Here is a 20599-nt window from a genome sequence, read left to right as displayed (position 1 = left end):
GGACAGTATTTTACAATAACAGGATTAGGTGGTAAAGAGACCCCAGCAGTAAAAACTAATCTCCAATTAAAGATCGGACAAATATCAAGAAAAGAATATAGTGTACTAGTTGTGCCCCTTTCCGAATATAATTTTGGAATTTACATTTTAAAAGGAATGACATTATGTTTAGACGACGGATATTACCACTTTGGAACGAAACGCTATATCTCAGCTAATACTGTGAGAGTAGGTCTCTTAAAAATTCTTCATGTGAAGGTGCCTCAAGCTACTAAAGTAATCTCAATGAAACAGTACAGAATTCCAAGTGGGCATGATGAGATCAGTGCTACTATCCAAGACTTGATGGATGCTGGGGTTGTGGTTCCGATTACTTCTGCATGGAACAATCCCGTGTGGCCGGTGCGCAAAAGTGATAACTCATGGCGCTTGAGAGTTGATTACCTCGAATTGAACAAACATACACCGTCTTTGACTCTTGCTGTCCCTGACACTGTTACTTTAATTTAGAGAATTCAGAAACATCCAGGGACTTGGTATGCGACTATTGATATTGCCAATGCTTTCTTTTCCATTCCTATAGCCCCTGAATGTCAGGAACAATTCAGTTTTTCCAGGGGTGGCAGACAAATGACATTTCAAAGTTTGCCACAAGGCTATTTACACAGTCCATATATGACAACAAAGAGAGAGACAGGGAGAGTTACAGGACACTCTTATTCCCCGGTTATATATTTTAAACTAAAGAAGAGTGTTCTATGGTTTTCGAAAAGACCACAAAAGGAGCAAAAGGAACTAGCCTCACTTAGGTTAGTTAAGAAAGCCCTCACTCACCAACCTGGTGGTGACATGCTTCATCATATGACATATTGTCGCCATATTTACACAGGCGACAATATGTCACCCGCTGGTGGCAGAACATTTAGATGAGGTACCGATAGCTTCTGGTGTGCAAATTTGTCATTACAATGATGATATATTGATACAAGGCGAAACAGAGGAGCAAGTTCAGACACACTTAGACCAAATTGTAATTCATTTGCAAAGCAAAGGATGGGAGATTAATCCAGATAAATTGCAATGACCAGCAAAGAGTGTGAAATTCCTAGGTATTCAGTGGCATCAGGAAAATCGAGAGGTAATTTCACAAGTGAGACAGAAAATGAAGGAATTAGTAGGACCCAGAAACAGGAAAGAGACTCAGAGCTTTATTGGCTTGTTTGGGTTTTGGAGACAACACATTCCCCATTTGAGTCAGATTTTAGCCCCTTTGTACCAGATTACCAGGAAGAAAAACGTGTTTGAGTGGGGTGAGCCACAGCAGACTGCATTTGAGCTGGCGAAAGAGGCTTTTCAGCATGCTTTGGATTTGTGGCCAGTGCGTGATGGTGATGTCGATTTAAATGTGACTGAACAAGGTTTATATGCAAATTGGAGTTTATGGCAAAAACAGGGCAAGACTAAAGTACCCCTAGGATTTTGGACTAAGAAATTGCCCGAGGCTGGTGAGCATTATACACCTTTTGAGAAACAGTTACTTGCATGTTATTGGGCTTTAGTAGACACCGAACAATTGACTTTGGGACACAATGTTAACTTGAGACCTGAGATTCCGATCATGCAATTGGTTATGAGCTCCCCTAAAACTCATAGAATTGGACACGCACAGGAAGCTAGTGTGATTAAGTGGAAGTGGTAATGATAATGAAATTTATAAAGCGCACGAATACCAGAAATGGTGTCTCGGCGCTAGAACCATGAACAGACCCCAGCCAGCCCCCCTCACTGAAACAACCAGGTTTTCAATTTTTTTCTGAAGCCCAAAAGGGAGCTAGCCTTCCTAATTTCTGGTGGCAGCAGGTTCCACAGCTTAGAGGCGCCGTGTTGGAAACTCCGTCCTCCCCAGTGCAGAGTTCGGATCTTTGGCACTGCAAGGAATTTTGCCCCTGAGGAACGGAGAGATCTGCCTGGCTGATACCAAGCAAAAAGCTCCCTCATAGACAGTGGACCCTTCTGTGTCAAGGCTTTAAAAGCCACACAGAGTGCTTTAAATTTGATACACTGCTTCACTGGGAGCCAATGAAGCTTCCGAATCTCTTCCGAGATGGATTTGTGCCAGGGTAAACTCAGCAGTAAACGAGCTGCCGAGTTTTGGACAGCCTGAAGTTTTCTTAGGCACTGCGTTTGGGCATTTAAATACAGCCCGTTGCAGTAATCCAACTTGGACTGTATCAGGGAGGCAATGACATACAAGGCAGGGCTTGAGTGGGTCCAAAGGGCACTGCAATGTTGCATGAGCAGATGGTGCAGGCACCAATAGAGTAGACTGATGTGGAGTACAACATACCAATAGTAAGAAATCCCCTGTTAAATGGGGTAAGCCATTTAGCGATCTCTCCGTGGAGGAGAGGAAGCATGCATGGTTTACGGATGGTTCAGCCAGATATGTTGGAGCAAAAAGACAATGGAAGGCGGTATCCTATAACTCGCTACCCAGAAATTATTGAATACAACTGGTGAAGAAAAGAGCAGTCAGTTTGCTGAATTTTATGCTGTTTATCAGGCTTTGAAACAGGAATTGGCAGGAGTTTGCCATATTTACACTGACTCCTGGTCGACTGCTAATGGATTAGCAACATGGCTTCCCACATGGCATGCTCATAATTGGTTTATAAATACCAAAGAATTATGGGGAAAAAAATTGTGGAAAGAAATGTGGGACATGCTTCCTCAAAGTACTGTAACTGTTTTTCATGTTGATGCACACTTTTTTGTTGATTGACTTGATGGATTGTTTAACCTCATTGCAGACGAAAATGCTAAGATGTCTGAGGCAGAGGTGGAAACGCAGGATTCTAACTTGGTTGGATTGGCGAGATGGGCACATCAAAAGTGTGGACATTTTGAAGAAAAGAATACTAGCAGGTGGGCAGCAGATAGAGGGATACATCTTCCCCACAACATGATTAAAACAGTAATATTGCAATGTCCTGTGTGGCAACATTCTCGACAACTTGAGGTACCACAAATAGTGAGAAGTCAGTTACATCGAGGTGAGTCACCAGCACATATTTGGCACTTAGATTACATAGGTCCCTTGCCAACATGCAGAGGTTGTCAATATGTATGTACAGTTGTCGACACCTATTCAGGATATTTAGTTGCATCCCCTTATAAACGCGCTACTCAGTTAAATACACTGAAAACTTTGGATTTGATTGCTCTTTATTATGGGGTGCCTTTACAAATTCAATCGGACAATGCCACAAACTTTAAAGTGAGGATGGTGCAAGAATATTGTGCTCAACACAATATTGAGTGGGTCTTTCCTATTCTCTACTACCCACAGGTTGTGGGTTTAATAGAGCGCATGAACGGCCTTTTAAAAGATCAATTGAAAAAACTATCTAATGGTTCTTTGCATAATTGGAAAATTCACCTAGTTGATGCTTTATAAATGCTTAACAATAGACCTGTATATAATTCTGAGACCCCCATTATGCAAATGTTGTTGTCCCTTCTGTGAATGTGCAACCCCATACTGCAGTAGCTACCATTGTTTATTGGGAAATTACTCCTGGAGTCTTGGCTCCACACAGAGCAACTCCTGAAGCTGCTGGTTTAGATTTACATACTTTAAAACAACATGTGTTGAAGCAAAGAGATATTGTCCTCATTGAAACTGGAATTGGTGTCCAAATACCAGCAGGACACTTTGGTTTGATCGCTCCACGCTCTGGACTAGCACTGAAAGTCATCCAGGTGCTGGGCGGTGTGATCGATTTTGATTATCGGGGTGAAATCAAAATTATACTGTTGAACAGTGGTGATCTGGATTTGACAGTTCAACCTGGTGATCGAGTTGCCCAGTTGGTTATAATGCCAGTCCTTGGAGGGCTGGTGAGAAAAGGGGCTACTCCAATCCTCCTAACTGTACGTGGAGAAGGAGGTTTTGGCTCAACTGATCAAAACCCAGGAGCCAAAGTGTGGGTACAGTCGCCTATTCTACCCACTGAACCGGCTGAAATAATTGCCACAGGCAGTGATAACACAATATTAGTTATGAAACCTTGACAGGAGAAGTGGGACTACGTTCCCGCTGACAAATGCTACCTTCGAGATTGAATAATGCCTGTTTTTGACTTGTTTTCTTTAGATCATTGGATGGATTGCTACTGTGGGATGTGTCGTCGCTGGACTCCTTTCGGGATGGTGCGTTTGGGGCCGAGATGGGCCATGGAGGATCAACAGCGAGACGATCATCAGAGAGTGCAGGACGGATTCGATCCTTTTTGATACAACAAACATTTGGGGAAATCTGGCCACCAAGATTCTAAACGACTCCTTTTTCTGCGTGTCTATCATGAGAAGCGTCCCTGACATTTTGTCCACATGCCTTGTTTCAGTTCCAACTCTGGCAGCAGTCTTGCTTAAGGCTTTCAATGTTACAAACATTAATAGCAACAATGATATTGACACGGTAAAGAGTCGGCTGTCAGTATATGACTATTGTGCCTCCTGCATAGTGTTACCTGATCTTGACCCGCCGCAGACTTTTACCATTACCACTTATAACGTTACAGAAGGCGATGGTTGCTTTGAATTTACGTGCGATGCACGATTAATTGGCAAATGTATTCAATCTAAATTAGAGAATGTTTCCATGCCTCCCTGACATGTACAAATTTTGTGTTATAATCGTAAACCCCATATGTACCTTTCGGTTCGTAACTCTATGTCCTGTAAAACGACAATTCAAGTTAGTTACCAAAAGCACGTTCTATTGCTAAATGGATGGTTATTTTCCTGCCGGAATATGTCTTGGTCCTTTATTCCTGCGAATATTTCCGGTGGACCTTGTGCCTTAGCCAGAGTCAGCCTGGCTATGTTTCCTTAGCTACTCTCTATGCAAATTCGAACTGTACGTGAGGCATCTCCTTTGGATGAACATTGTGAATCTAATTTGCATTTACCCTCTAAGACGGAATAGGTTAGTCTAGCTGCTTCAATTGTGGGAATTCCAGGGCTCTCTAATTACAATTCTAGAGCTATTAGTAAATTAGCGTGTCTCAAGGTCAAATCATCAATCACACTTCAAATGCTTTATCAGAATTTTTATTAGATGCACAGGGTGAACGCCGAGCTATTTTGCAAAATAGAACTGCTATTGATTATCTTCTTTTGAAGCATGATCATGGGTGCTCTGATTTTGAGGGCCTATGTTGTTTTAACCTATCAGACCATTCAAGATCTATTCAGTCCCACATTAATGCTCTGCATAATTTGTCCTTGAAAGTTCGTCAAAATTTGAATCAAGGGTGGTTTAATTGGCTTTTTGGATCGTTGCCTGATTTTAATTTCCTTTGTTCCATTTTAGGTGGTGCACTCTTAGTAATTTTTTTCTTAGTGCTAAATGTTGCTGCATCCAATGTGTGCCCAATCTTTTAAATATGTTTCGACCTGGTACTTTATAGAGATCTGTTATTATGTTTCCTATTATTCTAGTAATGATTTATGACCTGTTTAATGTTTATATACATTCGCTGGAATTGGACAATGGTGATGGGTGGAAAGTAGTGATTGAGCCATTTTTATGGATAATTGGCTCGATTATGACCATTGCCCACTACCATCTCAGTATATTTTGCTCTATTATAGTGCCATGCACGCCCGCATAACATAGATTCGCTGTAAAATAGGACTCAATAATGTTCTTTCCATGCCTGACTGTATCTTGCTTAAAGGCAGGGATTACCTATTGACTTTTGCAAAAAAACACAGTTGATGGACAGAATGCAGAACAATGTCTTACATTCACCCCAGTACAGAGATCTGGGCCTAAATCCGTCGTTTTTTTGCACTCCACACCACCCTAGGTCAGACAATGGCTATATGTAAATCAGCCTTGACCCTGTGCCTCATGGGAACAGTCCAGCCCGAACTACCAAGCCATGTCTTTCCTAGAGTGGAATCAAGCATCCAAGGATCGGTTTCTGGCTATCAGCCTTCTTCAGCCTGGATAGCTTGACTCCAGTGATGTGGAGAGCCTGGGACTCACGTCTGAGCATACCCAGCCCACTCGGGGTGACCCATCAACTGTGTTTTTTGCAATTTTCACCCCGAGTGGGCTGGGTATGCTCAGACGTGAGTCCCAGGCTGATAGCCAGAAACCGGTCCTTGGATGCTTGATTCCGGTCTAGGAAAGACATGGCTTGGTAGTTCGGGCTGGACTGTTCCCATGAGGCACAGGGTCAAGGCTGATTTGAATATAGCTATTGTCTGACCTAGGGTGGTGTGCAAAAAAACTATGGATTTAGGCCCAGATCTTTGTACTGGGTTGAATGTAAGACATTGTTCTGCATTCTGTCCATCAACTGTGTTTTTTGCAATTTTCAACCCCAAGTGGGCTGGGTATGCTCAGACGTGAGTCCCAGGCTCTCCACATCACTGGAGCCAAGCTATCCAGGCTGAAGAAGGCTGATAGCCAGAAACCGGTCCTTGGATGCTTGATTCCGGTCTAGGAAAGGCATGGCCTGGTAGTTCGGGCTGGACTGTTCCCATGAGGCACAGGGTCAAGGCTGATTTGCATATAGCCATTGTCTGACCTAGGGTGGTGTGGAGTGCAAAAAAACGATGGATTTAGGCCCAGATCTTTGTACTGTGGTGAATGTAAGACATTGTTCTGCATTCTGTCCATCAATTGTGTTTTTTGCAATTTACCTATTAACTTTGGCATACTCTAATGCCATCTTGCATACTAATTCGGGCTCTTTACAGGAATAGTGGCCTACGCTTGAGCGACTCCATTTTCTAAGCTGTCGCCATCTTCTAAGTCTTTCTGGGTGAGGAGCCATGTTTTACTTCTCACTTGTTTTTCGCACTTCGTATACTAACAGGAACCTGTTCTTGTTGGAGGAATGTGCTCACTCTGCCTCAAAGTCATAACAGACGCCTAGCTAGCTGAAGCTGTGACCTTGCCGCGGAGTGGTACGGAATCTGATGGGAACAGGGGGTGAGGCTTGCTAGAAGCTTCGACCAACGTTTCCACTTGTACTTAAGGGGGTGTTTGGGTCTCAACCCCTGGTAGTTCATCACAGTACAGACATGTAGCTGTGACAGTGGAGCAGAGAATCATGATTCGGCTAGAGAAACGGACTCCCCTCTGGCGAAGTGGAAGCGGGATGTGTAGAAACTTGGTGAGGTGTTCCACTAACTCTTATTTCCTAACTGTTCTTATCCAACTACCGTCTCCTATTTTCAGATTGTATGCTGATTTACATATGAGCTCTACATATGTGTATTCTAATTACATTAGCAATTGCTTAGGGATTTATATGAAGAAGGCCTATCGTGACATAGTAGTGATTTCTTTCTTTCGTCCTTCTATCATTGTGTAATAAAGAAACCCCAGAATAAATACCATTATTCACCTGTATTCCTTGGGTTGGGAGGTCGGGGCCTTTCTGGTCCAAGTGCTGTAGCATCGGAAGGATGGTAAGTTTCCCTTCCTGCAGGTTGTTGTTGAAGGTTGGGCTCCGTTCTTATCCAGGGAAACCAAAACCAGTAAGTAATCCAACCCGAGGCATTGTTAGGAGGAGTGCTCGTTGTTTTAGCTCCACCAGGGTGGGCTTTGTTTCGCGTTGCTGTTCGCATTGTTGTTACCCTGTGGCTCTTGGTATTGTGTTGTGTTTTCGTACCCTGGGGTACATTGTTACCTTGTGGCCCTTGGTTTCTTGCATTTTTTACCGAATGACGTTGTTTTTCCTGGGTGGTTTTGTCGTCACTTGTATTGTTCTTGCGTTGTCGCCAATGGGTGTTGTTTTTCGCAAGCTCGCCAGCTTATGCCATATATATTTAGTTATTCGTTGGTATTATTCCGTTCTTAGGTAAGTATTTTGAAGTGTTGTATCTTTCAGGGTCCTGAGAAGAGATAAGGTAAGGATGCCCTGGTGAATTGCCGAATTATCAAGTTATTACAACATACCATATAAATATACGATTAGAGAAATTCCATACTTTTGGTTTGCACAGTCATACTTTTGATGACAGATTCAAATATAACAAACAAGGGGACCACACAAATAGAGTTGGGTCACGATGATAAGATTTAGCAGGGATTGTAGTATTTGGTCTTGAAGAAAGCCGCACAATCTGCTCAGGCGCCCACTACTGGCTGAAACATGTTGATCCTAATTGTCAGAGAACATTGTGTAATCTTAGGACATCCCCTTTTGTTTTTAATCTTGCAAAAGGTCCCCTAAGTAAAGAAGCCTACAATAAACATAGGGTATACCTTAGGGGAATTTTATTCTCAGATATTGTTGCACCCTCCATAAAACAGAGCTTTGTTAATCAACAGAGTTGAACTCACCCAAACACATTAAGGGTATTTGGTGAGGACCCATGAATGAAGCATGCCACCAATGGTACTGGTGGGAAAGGGTGCATTTATAAAGCAATTAAGTGAGGGTACATTTTTAAACTAATTAGTTTCTCCCCCACCTCTCCTCATAGAGTAATAAGAAGGTTAAGAGAGGCACGCCAAATAAGAGTTTGGAATTGGAATTAGAAGCTGAGGAGGCTCTCCAATTATGCTTCTGACTCCCAATTTTCCCTAATATGCGACCTAGCATAATTTTGACAGCTGAACATACACCAACAGACCCCAAACTGATCATTCGAAAAATCACATTCTACTACACTCGACTTTATGAGGAGCTACCTTTGACAACAGTCGAAGGCAGGCACCTGAAAGTGAATGATTAAATTATGCCCAGCCTTTCTACCACAGCTAGGAAGGGACTAGATGAGCCACTGGCCTAGGACAAACTCTGCATAGCCATTCAATCCCTGCTCGTGTTGAAACCCCTGGCCCTAATGGATACCCTCTTCAAATATTTAAAAAATATGCATCACATCTGATGGCACTGTTGATGGAAATGTATACCGAAGCCTTAGAATTTGGTGAGCTACAATACAACCTGCGTGGAGCCATTAGTTTGGTAGTTTTTAAGCCAGGGAAACCATCAAACCAATGTGCATGTGCATCCTATGGGTCCATTTGCCTAATTAACCCGGAGGCAAAGCTACTTGGGAAAATTCTGGGAAATAGATCTCTTAAAGTAAAAGTGCTGCACCCCGATCAAAACCGGTTTATGCAGGAACGCAGTACTCAACATTGCTCGAGGTGTCTTCATACTGCGATGGGCAATCTGTTAAAATGAGGGACCACAGGGCTTTGGTATTCATAGATTTTGAAAAAGCCTTCAACTCAGTGTGATGGCATTTCATGTTCGGTGTGTTGGAGCAAATTCATTTTGGCCCTCACTTTCAACAATACACAGTGATACTATAATCCAAATGGTGGGAGAGTGTTAGAGTGAACGGGGAATTATCCCTTGTATGGCATATAAAGAAGCATGGATGCCCTTCTCCCCTCATCTTTGCCCTGGTCATGTACCCATTGGAAGAATAGATCAGAATAAATGCCCAACTCAGCGGCTTTCAATAACCAGAGGACATAGGGATCAGGATTTCGCTTTAGGCGGATGGCCCCCTGGTCTCCATCAGCGACCATGATAACCCCCCCCCCCCCCCCCCCCCACTCTGATGTACTTGTTACAAATATATATGTGGAAGCGTCAGGTCTAACAATGAACTTGGTCAAATCCAGATACCTCCACTTCACTGCAACAAAAGACAATATGCATACAACCACCAACTTGCAGTAGGCTGACCAGCACTTTGAATATCTAGGTATGAACATAAAGCTCACCTGTGAGACGAGCTGTGGACATGTGGACAAGCTTCCCCTTAAGTGCAGCAGGCAGAGAGGGCTCATTCAAAATGATAGGCCTCTCTTAACTGTTTCACATCTTATAAAACAAAAACTATCCCTATGACAAACCCCTCACATTCTTCCACTCTTTGTATTTGGCAACAGTCAAATTCTTTTTGGGGGGGGAGGGGGTAACCACTAACCACTTTTTGCAAGTGATTACAGATAGCATATGATGAGGGCCTCAGGTCTCCGGTATCACATTGCACTATGTGGCTAAACACCTTATACCGAGCAATGATTTTCTGATTGCAGACACACGGATTTTCCCGCAGCAGCCCTAAGGTCAGTATCTTGATGGCACTGTCACTGAGGTAGGTTAAATGGCACAGTATGCCGACTAGGGAAACACCACTATGGACTGGACATTGGCTGAGAGACGCAGCAACCTTAGAACACTTTCGAATCTGGGACAATATTGGAATGTCCAAGCTAGGTGCCATAAGGGAAGGCAGCTCACTGCACACATTTCAATATTTCAAAGATACTTGTCAAAATGCAAACCTTACAATTCTACTGTTACTTACAAATAATTCATACGCTAGAAAAACACTGGGAAAATCTGCAGGCCCTCCCGGACCACAATCCCATGGAGGCACACATGACAATTGCACAATTGAGTGGGAAAAGGAAACTCAAGATATATTGAACATTAGTGAACAACACCCCAGACCCCATGATAGCATTGAGAGAGCATTTGGAGCAAGATGTAGAAGTCATGGAGGAGGGGAAATGGAATGAAGCAAAGATGGCCCCCAGAGAACCACTGTCTTTATGAAAAGGAGGTTGATCCCAGTGAAATACGTACATCGGTTGTACCACAGATCCACATGAGCAAAATAAAAACAAAGCCTAGACCCGCACTGTTTGGAAAGTAAAGTAGATTTGGGAAATTTTTTCCATAGAGTACGGGACTACCCGATGGTACTAAGATATTGGCGCAAGGAGAGCGATATCCTGTCTTCAGTGGTGGGGAGGGCAGTGATACTAGAGCCCAAAATGATGTTGTTGGGACTAATGGAAGAATGGGTAGGTGTCAGATGCACAAGACGGTTGGTGGTCGTGAGCCTCCTTCTTGTCAAAAGAGATATTGCCCGGCATTGGAGGGCAGAGTTAGCGCCCTCTTTGATGGAAAAGACTCACAGCATGGACTACTGCACCAAGGCTGAGCATTACTTACACAAATAAAGGGGCTGTGTTGTAATGCTACTTATTTATTCAATATTTATTAAGATCTTTTACTCACATGTATGTGTTTCGGTCCCCATACTATGATTGGAAAATCTCCTTTTCTCTTGTTTCGTGGGAGACAACCTGATACCTTTCTAGAACCACCATGGGTTAATACATTTCTTTCTCTAAAGGGTGGGGTTTTAGACTCTACCTCATGGCAAGAGAAGGAACACCAAAAATGTTTAAAGAGTGAAGAATACTTTGGTTGCTTTAACAGCATGCCTCACATCAAATTTGCTGTTGGGGATCTAGTCAAGATTAAAAGGCCTGGTTTCTGTGTTTCTGGTGCTACATTTTCAAAACCTATAAGAGTTATTAAAGTCTTTGATAATGCTATAAGAACTTCTGATCATTGAGTTTGGAATTTAAGTTGTGTTGCAGTGTGTACCCCAAAAAAATGTTGGGTATCTGTCCAGAAACTGTTGAAGATAAAACTATTCCTGTTGTTGTAAAAAGGTTAAACAGGGTTACTCGTGCTCCCTCATATTTGGATGACTATGTTGTATCGAATTTTTATGACATGTATTTCATTTTTTGTTTTCCTCTTTATTGTTTGTAAAAAGGAGGGAGATATGTTGTAATGCTACTTATGTATTTAATATTTAATAACCCCTTCGATGCTGATGACGGAGCGGTTCCGTCATCAGCATCGGTTGGGCTGTGCTGATGACGGAACCGCTCCGTCACCAGCACAGTCCCCCTGGGGCATCGATCTTCTTTGTTAGTGTAGGGGTGGCAGGTGAAGAGTTTCCGCTGCCACCCCCGGCCCCCCCCCCCATGCTTCCTGATGACCTCAGCGCGCACAGTTCACGCCGACGTCATCAGGAAGCGCTGGAAGCCATTTCTTTCCAGCGCGTCCAAGGAGAGAGGTAGGTTTTGGCTCTCCGGTGAGGTGGGGGGGCCTTTTCTCTGTGCCTTGAGGCATCGGGGGGAGGAAACAGTGTTTCCTCTCCCCTGATGTCCCAAAGCAGGGCATTCCTGGTGCACGATCGTGCACAGTGTCGCGATCGTGCACCAGGAATGCCCCCACTAGACACCAGGGATTTTTTTTGTGTGAAAAGGAAGCGACCCCTTATGCAAGGGTCGCTTCCATTGGGGGCCAAATCATTTTCAGACTTTTCTGCCCCTACCCCCCCCCCTCCCCACTCTTGGGGCAGATCGGGCATTTTTTTCCGATTCTGGACCCGGGGGGGGGGGGGTAGAAAAGCCCACTAGACACCAGGGATTGCTTTTTGTGTGTAAAGGAAGCAACCCCTTGGGCAAGGGTCACTTCCAGGGGGCAAATAATTATTTTAGACTTTTCTGCCTCCCCTGGGAGCAGATCGGCCGTTTTTTTGGTTGATTCTGGACCCAGGAGGGCGGGGGGTAGAAAAGCCCACTAGACACCAGGGATTGTTTTTTGTGTGTAAAGGAAGTGACCCCTTGGGCAAGGGTCGCTTCCTTGGGCCAATATTTGTTTTAAAATATATTCTGCCCCCTCTGGGGGCAGATCAGTGTCTTAATTTGGCCTTTCTGCCCCCGGGGGGGGGGGGGCAGAAAACCCCACTAGACACCAGGGAAATCTTTTAATTTGAAATGGAAGCGACCCCTTGGGCAAGGGTTGCTTCTAGGGGGCCCCATTTTAAAAAGATTTATATTCTGCCCCCCCTTGGGGACAGACAGCCTCATTTTTTGGTGTTCCTGGACCCAGGGGGGGCAGAAAAGCCCACTAGAGCCAGGGAATTGTTTTTAGTTACATTGGAAGTGACCCCTTGGGCAAGGGTCGTTTCCTTGGGCCCACATTGAAAAAAATATATATTCTGCCCCCTGTGGGTGTAGATCGTTTTTTTTAATTTGGCCCATATTTGTTTTAAAATATATTCTGCCCCCTCTGGGGGCAGATCAGTGTCCTAATTTTGCCTTTCTGCCTCCAGGGGGGGGGGGGCATAAAACCCCCACTAGACACCAGGGAATTCTTTTATTTTTAAATGGAAGCGACTCCTAGGTCAAGGGTCGCTTCTTGGGGGCCCAATTGTTTAAAAAATTATATTCTTTGGGCGTTTCTGGCCCCAGCCCACTAATGCCAGGGATGTAAAAATGAAGATTGTGCTTGCTTCTAGGGGACATATATTTGTTTATGTGTATTCAGCCCTTTCTGCCCCCATTTGTGACATACCCTGTGACATGGCCTGTTATAATGTGTATTGTTTTTCTTGTAAAGTGTAATGTTTTATTTTCCCCTTTTTTGTTCTTGTTCAAGGCTTTGGCTCCTTAGACTGTTGGAGTGTGCTGTTTCGTTACTGGTGGTTCTGCTGTTTGTGTAGTTGCATGTGTTTGGTAAGAGACCTTTTTTGTACTATTTCAATGTAATGTGTTTTTTGCAAAGTGTGTAATAATACCAGTATGTTTGGTTTCTGGTTTTTTTGTGATTGTAAAACATGTTTTGCATTTGTGCTTGATGTGTATTTTGCTTTCTGTAGATTTATGTTTTTTTCTTCTTTCTAGTGGGATATTGTTGACTATTTGCTGTGTCTTTGCAGAGTAGGTGCTGGTGAGTGTAGCTGTCTCTTGTAAGTGAATTGAGTTGTTTGTGCAGTCTCCTTTCTTAGTAAGGATAATGGCTAGCCGCCGGATTACTGCTCAGCAGGTTGTTGGAATGCTTTTTGATTCTTCCTCTGACCATGGTCCAGAGACTGACTCTGATTCTGAGGCAGAGGTGGGAGGTGAAGATTCTGGTAGTGAGTTTTCTCTCCACATGGCATCGTCTGATGATGAAGATACTCTGAGTACTGATGAAGCTACTTTTGGTGTGGATGAAGTGCCTGTGTTAGAGGAGGACATTGCTGTGCCGATAGTGCGGCAAGAGGCATCTGGGGTGCAGCCTGGGGCTGCTAGACTTCCCGTTGGTATAGTGAGACAAGAGGCAGCTGGGCGGCAACCTGGGGCTGCAAGACTTCCTGTTGGTATAGTGAGGCAAGAGCCAGCTGGGCGGCTGCAGGGGGCTGCAAGTCTTCCCGTTGAAAGTTCTGACCTCTGGGTTGCCCCAGGCATGGTGCAGCCGGCATTGCCAGACTTTACTGGTGTTCCAGGGTGTAGGGTGAACACTGAAAACTTTTTGGCGATTGATTTTTTTCAGTTGTTTATGGATGATGTGTTTTTGGCAGAGATTGTTGAGCAGACTAATTTGTATGCAGAACAGTTTTTGAGGGAGAACAGTGCCAGCCTTAAGCCCCACGCTAGAGCTACCCGGTGGACTCCCACAAATTTGGAAGAGATGAAAAAGTTTTTGGGTTTAACTTTTTTGATGGGCTTGCTTAGGAAACCATCAATGGCTTCATATTGGTCTACTAGTCTCTTGATGGCAACTGCTATATTTCCGGCAGTCATGAGTCGTGATAGCTATTTGCTTCTGTTTCGGATGATGCATTTTGTCGATAATGGTTTAGCTTTGCCACGAGATCACCCTGATTGTGACTGTCTTTTCAAGATTCGGCCTGTCATTGATCACTTTATTGATCGATTTTCTGAGATCTTTGCTCCTGGGAAAGAAATTGCAGTGGATGAGTCTTTGTTGTTGTTCAAGGGCCACTTGGTTTTTAGGCAATACATTCCTAGTAAGAGGGCACGCTATGGAATTAAGCTGTATATTCTGTGCGACAGTCGGACTGGATATGTCTCTAATTTCAGGGTGTACACCGGTAAGGAATCCAGGATTAACCCCCATGGTTGTCCGTCCACTTTTAGAGTGACTGAGAAAATTGTGTGGGAACTTGGTAGAGGATTTTTTAACAAAGGTCATCATTTATATGTAAATAACTTCTACACTGGTAAATCTTTCAAAGCATTAATATGTGCATGGATAGACGTAGAATGATCAGATAAATTAAAACAACAGAGTCCATCAAAGTCCTCACAAACGTGATTATGTTTAGCAGCAAAAAATCTACAGCTGCCCTATTTTGCAAAACAGCTTTTCTTGTTCCTTGAACATCTAATATTAATTCAGCTAAAGCGGCAGAAGTATGATTGAGATTCTTTACAATTAAACAGGCAAGCTTAGCAATTGTTCTGGCATTATAAATGGACAGTCCTGGCACTCCTACAATGGAAAGAGCCAAACTAGTATATTTTGTTCTCAAAAGCAAATCAATATCGGAGTCACAATCCTCAGGTAATTGAATAGCAGCTCTAGAAGAGCGAATACGTGTAACAGAATGCATGGGAAAAAGCATAAGACTTAATCGTGATAAGGCACAAGGTCCTCCAGTTATGTTAGCTGGTATGTATGTGTATGAAATATTACCACACGAGAACAACCATCCTTTAGGTAATTTCACATGGTTAACATGGCTAGCGGCTAATACTGTGTGATTGCAAACCATATAATTGGTAACATTACTACAAAAACTGTCATGTCGTGACTAAAATAATGTTTGTTGATCATGTGGTCAATTGTTTGCTTTTCTCTAGTTTCAATTGGCCACATTTGCCAATTTGGGCTGGGTCACAAGTTAGTTGATAGCAAACATCTCATTAGCATTGGCCAATGCAAGGGTAGAGTGGGACTGGAATCACTGGCACGAGCTGTTTGAAGCCCTAAAAACTAAAGACTCTAGGAAATTCTGGGCCCTGGTAAACAACGGGACGGGGGAACTTAAAACCCCAGTAGAACCAAACATCGCCCCCTCTGTATGGGAGGCTCACTTCGGAGCACTTTATCAAGAACCCACTTTATGGCCCGAAGGCACAGCGGTGGAGTTCCCCTGCACCCCGGATACGGTCCTAGAATTTTCCCTAGGTGAGGTGGTGAATGCACTGGAGCGCCTAGCGATGGGAAAGGCACCGGGGTTGGACAAGCTACCCGGGGATCTTTTTAGACACCACCCTGACATCTGGGGTCCTTACCTTCTCATTCTTTTCAACGCTATATTAGGAGGTATGGCGGTCCCCTGTTCCTGGCTAGGGGCTGAAATCGTGCCGATTTACAAGAAAGGGTCCCCTCTGCTCCCGACCAATTACAGGCCGATTAGCCTTATAGATGTTCCCCAAAAGCTCTTTGCGCGTCTTATCCTGAACCATCTCCTAGACTGGGTAGAGGATAATGACATCATGAGTCCCCTGCAGGCTGGCTTTTGAAAAAACACGTCGACCATGGATCAGATCTTCCGCCTCGTCCTCCTTTATTGGAAGACGGTGAGGCTAGAGGGGGGAAGACTGCACATGGTCTTCGTGGATCTGAGGTCAGCCTTTGACCTAGTCCCGCGCAGGAAACTTTGGGAGGTGTTGGAAAAGCTAGGAGTACCCCATCAGTTACTTAACATCATAACCAGGCTACACGAGAACAACTATGCCCAGGTCAGGTGTGGGAGGGATGGCATCCTTTCGTCCAGGTTCCCTGTTCGTCGAGGGGTGAGGCAGGGTTGCGTCCTGGCACCGACCCTGTTTTGTCTCTTCATCAATAATGTCATTTCGTATCTGGATAACGTTAAGGACAACGACGCCCCATATTTGGCAGGCAGGAGGGTCCCGGCAATCATGTTTGCCGATGATACCCTCCTGCTTTCCAAATCCCCCATGGGGATCCAGAGGATCCTGGATGGATTTGGTCTCTTCTGTCGCCAACATGGCTTGGAGGTGAATACAGAGAAGACCAAGTTCATGATCTTTAATCCACCTAATAAAACCAGGCCCAATCCCACCCTGGGTACGGTTAGCCTTGAGAGGGTATCCACCTTCATATATTTGGGGGTAACATTGCAGGAAAATTTGTCATGGGACCGGCAGATAGCTAGATCAAGGGTCAAATTGTCCCAGCTGTCGGGCGCAATCCTGAAGGTGGCTAACACCTCCACCTTCAAGCTCATAAGCCCGGCCCTTGAAACTTACAGGACTCATGCCAAGGCAGCGGCTATGTATGGTAGTGAGCTTTGGGGGCACAAAGCAGGCAAAGACCTACCGGTAGTGGAAAACAGTTTTCTAAGGCGCCTACTAGTTCTTCCACGAGCCACGCCACTACTGCCATTGAGAATGGACATGGGTCTTCCCCCTATTGCAGAGGAGCTTGTGTCAAAGCCAGTGAAGTTCTGGCACAGGCTCTGGTCCACAAATGAACTCCATCACTACAGGGAGGATTTAACCCATGTCATGAGCCTGAACTGAAATAGTAAAATCCCCTGGCTTGCCTTTGTGAAAAAAGAACTGCTTACCATGAACCTCTCTGAGCTATGGGAGGATCCTGCGAGAGGCTGTCAAAGGATTTCACGTAAAGCTCTGACCCAAATCTATAAAGACAGGTCCCTTGCACATATGATGGACGTTCAAATGAGCGGCACCCTTACAGCCCGATTCCTGGAATCCAAAAATTCCTATGTTTTTGAACTTTTATGGATTTTATTTTTCCTATCCTGGCGAGGAAATTGTTTGTGCAATGGAGGCTAGGCACACTCCCCACTAAAACATTTACCTACAAGTGGACCATTGGGGGTGACAAAATATGTCCTTGTTGCAACATCCATGAAGAAGATGACCTCCACATCCTGTTTGTGTGCCTCGCCTATCAAAGGCCTAGAAAAAATTGGATAGCGCCGCTTTGTAGAAACCTGGGGTTTAGAAAGTACACACAGGCATTTAGAATCATGAAAAACAACACTTCGGGTCACATTGTGTTCGCTGTATCCAAATTCCTAATGGCAGTATGGCTGATCAGAATGAAAAAAGCCCCCTGAACCATTTTACTCCTATAGTTCTTTTCCTCGCTGGATTATTGAGATTTTTATACATGTATTTTTAAAAATGTATTTTAAATGTATGTAATGCTGCATTGCTCTTTTATGGTCTATATGGCCGAAATAAAGAATTTTTGGGTTGGATTGGATTGGCAAACATCTCCAGTAGAGATATTGTAGGTAACAATACTTGTCATGTTCCTCCAGAGTAACCTCCGGGCAAAAGCGACAGTACTCATAAAGACTCAGATGTGTTTAAACATCACTTTCCTCCACTACCCCATCAAAGTTAGTTTGGTTTAAAATGTGCAGAAGCACCTGTGCAGGGGTAGGTACGGCGACAAGACACGTTGATATCATCTCAGCTGTACTCTGAAGATTTCTCATACAGAAGTGGGAAGTGTTCAGCACATTCCCGGCCAAGTAGGTCCAGATGTTATCCAGTTGCTGCAACAATGCTGTCATCCGACTCAGGCGGTTGATCCCTTTCGGCATCCCTGGGCCCTCCCGGACCCCTCCAGATACGCCCAAACACCGACCACACAGCGTAAGCATCGCAGCGGCAAGCCATACTGTGATCTAGAAACAGAAAACAAACTGGTATTATCACTCTCGCAAATAACATTTTTCAGCAGGTGCATTTTCCCACTTTTCCTGTCCGGGTTTCATGATGACTAGGATATTATCCTTGCCCTTAGCGATCAATTCTGCAGGTTCAGGAGGTTTGTTTGGGGACTCCACCCACAATTTTGCCCCTGGGTTCTTGTCGGTAGATCTGAACCCGCCCTTTCCTCGCTCAGTTAGAAGGGCTGGGGCCATCCCCTTCATGACATTTTCTCCATAAACCGGCTTGATGACCATTTGGGCAACACGGTCAACATGTTGCACAATCAGATCATTGTTTCCACTGTTCAATAGGATAACTTTAATCTCCCCCTGGTAATCGGCATCGACCACCCCTCCCAGAACCTGGATGCCTTTAAGGGCAAGCCCAGATCGAGGGGCGATTAGCCCGAAATGCTCTGGGGGAATCTGAACTCCAATTCCTGTCTCAATCAAGGTAATGTCTTGTGGTTGCAATCGATAGAGTTTCAAGGCATGTAAATCAAGACCGGCAGCTTCTGGTGTGCACAATATGGAGCCAAAGTTCCGGGAGCTGTCTCCCAATACAGAATCGTGTTTGTGGCCACATGGGGCTTAATCTGCAAAGCTGGGGTCAACATGCGCATCAAAGGAGTCTCTGCATCAGCAAGGGATTGGTTGTTTAAAATCTGCAATGCATCAGACAAGTGATCCCTCCACCCCTTCAATGACCCATCAGGCAACTTTTTCAACTGCTCTTTCAGCAAACCATTCATTCTCTCAATCAAACCTGCTGCCTGTGGGTAATAGGGTATGTGATAGATCCATTCAATGTTATGCTGCATACAAAAATCTTGCACCATCTTTCCTTTAAAGTGTGACCCATTGTCACTTTGGACCTGCAATGGAATTCCGTAATACAAGGTCAACAAATTCAATGTTTTCAGAGTGTTAGACTGGGCTGCTCTCTTGCATGGAAAGGCGATGAGATAGCCAGAATAGGTATCCACCACCGTGCATGCATACTGACATCCTCGACTCATTGGCATCGACCCAATGAAATCAATTTGTCATATCTGCCCTGGCAACTTGAATGAATGAATGAGGGGTTTCTTGTAACGCGCAGACTTAGCCCAATGGGCGTCAAGGCGCCTAGATAAATACAGCAACTTACATCCTACCTAGTTCTATTTTATCATAAGTAGGCCTTCTTAAAGAGATATGTTTTTAGAGCCTTTTTGAAAGCCTCGATGGAGGGAAGAGTTTTTATTTCCGTGGGGATGGAGTTCCACATCAGCGGAGCGACGACGGAAAAGGCTCTGGCTCCCCATCTGACAAATTTAGCACGGGGGACAACTAATTGACAGAGTCCCGCAGAGCGCAGGTTTCTTGTGGGGACGTAGCGCGAAAGAAGGGAACCAATGGCACTAGCGGGACCATCCATCAATGCTCTATAGGTGAGACAGAGAGTTTTGAAGGCGATTCTGTGCTGTACCGGAAGCCAATGAAGCTCCTTCCTGGCTGAGGTGGCAGAGGAGGCTTTAGGAAGATCCAAAACAAAACACGCTGCAGAGTTCTGAAGAATCTGCAAACGGTGGATCAGCCCTTTGTTGGCTTCCATAAACAGGGAGTTGCAGTAATCCAGTCTCGAGCCTACCAGGGCGACTGCAACCTGTTTACGCGCCTGGGGGGAGAGGTACCCACGGATTTTATTGAGTACCCGGATCACACCACAGCAGGTGGCCACGGTCCTGTTAACTTGCAGGGACATAGAGAGCGAGGTGTCAAATACCACACCCAGATTTCTGGCAGATAGGGAGGGAGTGGGGCAGGTGCCAAGGGAAGTGGGCCACCACTCGCTCGACCACAGATTCTGGTTCTTCCCAAAGATCAACACCTCGGTTTTTTCGCCATTTAGTTTCAGGGAGTTTATAGTCATCCAGTCTGCCACAAACTGCATGCATACCCTAAAACTGGCGGCAGATGTACTAACCGAGGTGTGAGCAAGAGAGACCATAATCTGTGTATCATCTGCATAGGATACCACCTCCATCCCCTGAGATTTGATAAGTCTTGCAAGGGGGGCCACATAGATGTTGAAAAGGGTCGGGCTTAGGGCCGACCCTTGTGGCACCCCACATTGCAGAGACTTGGCAGGGGAGAGGTGGTTCCCAAGCATCACTCTCTGTTCCCTTTCGGTCAAAAAGGAGTTTAGGAGGCTCAGGGCCGGTCCGGTGACACC

General features: G+C 44.7%; 1 pseudogene; it reads right to left on the bottom strand.

The window, feature by feature from the left end:
* The window catches only part of LOC147703769 (uncharacterized), an 86398-nt pseudogene that overhangs the window by 39922 nt on the left and 25877 nt on the right, over positions 1-20599 (bottom strand).

Source organism: Lissotriton vulgaris, chromosome 7 (genome assembly GCF_964263255.1).
Source record: "Lissotriton vulgaris chromosome 7, aLisVul1.2, whole genome shotgun sequence".
In the NCBI taxonomy this organism is placed as follows: Eukaryota; Metazoa; Chordata; class Amphibia; order Caudata; family Salamandridae; genus Lissotriton; species Lissotriton vulgaris.
Note: the sequence above shows the minus strand (reverse complement) of the source record. Positions and strands in the feature narration are given on the sequence as shown.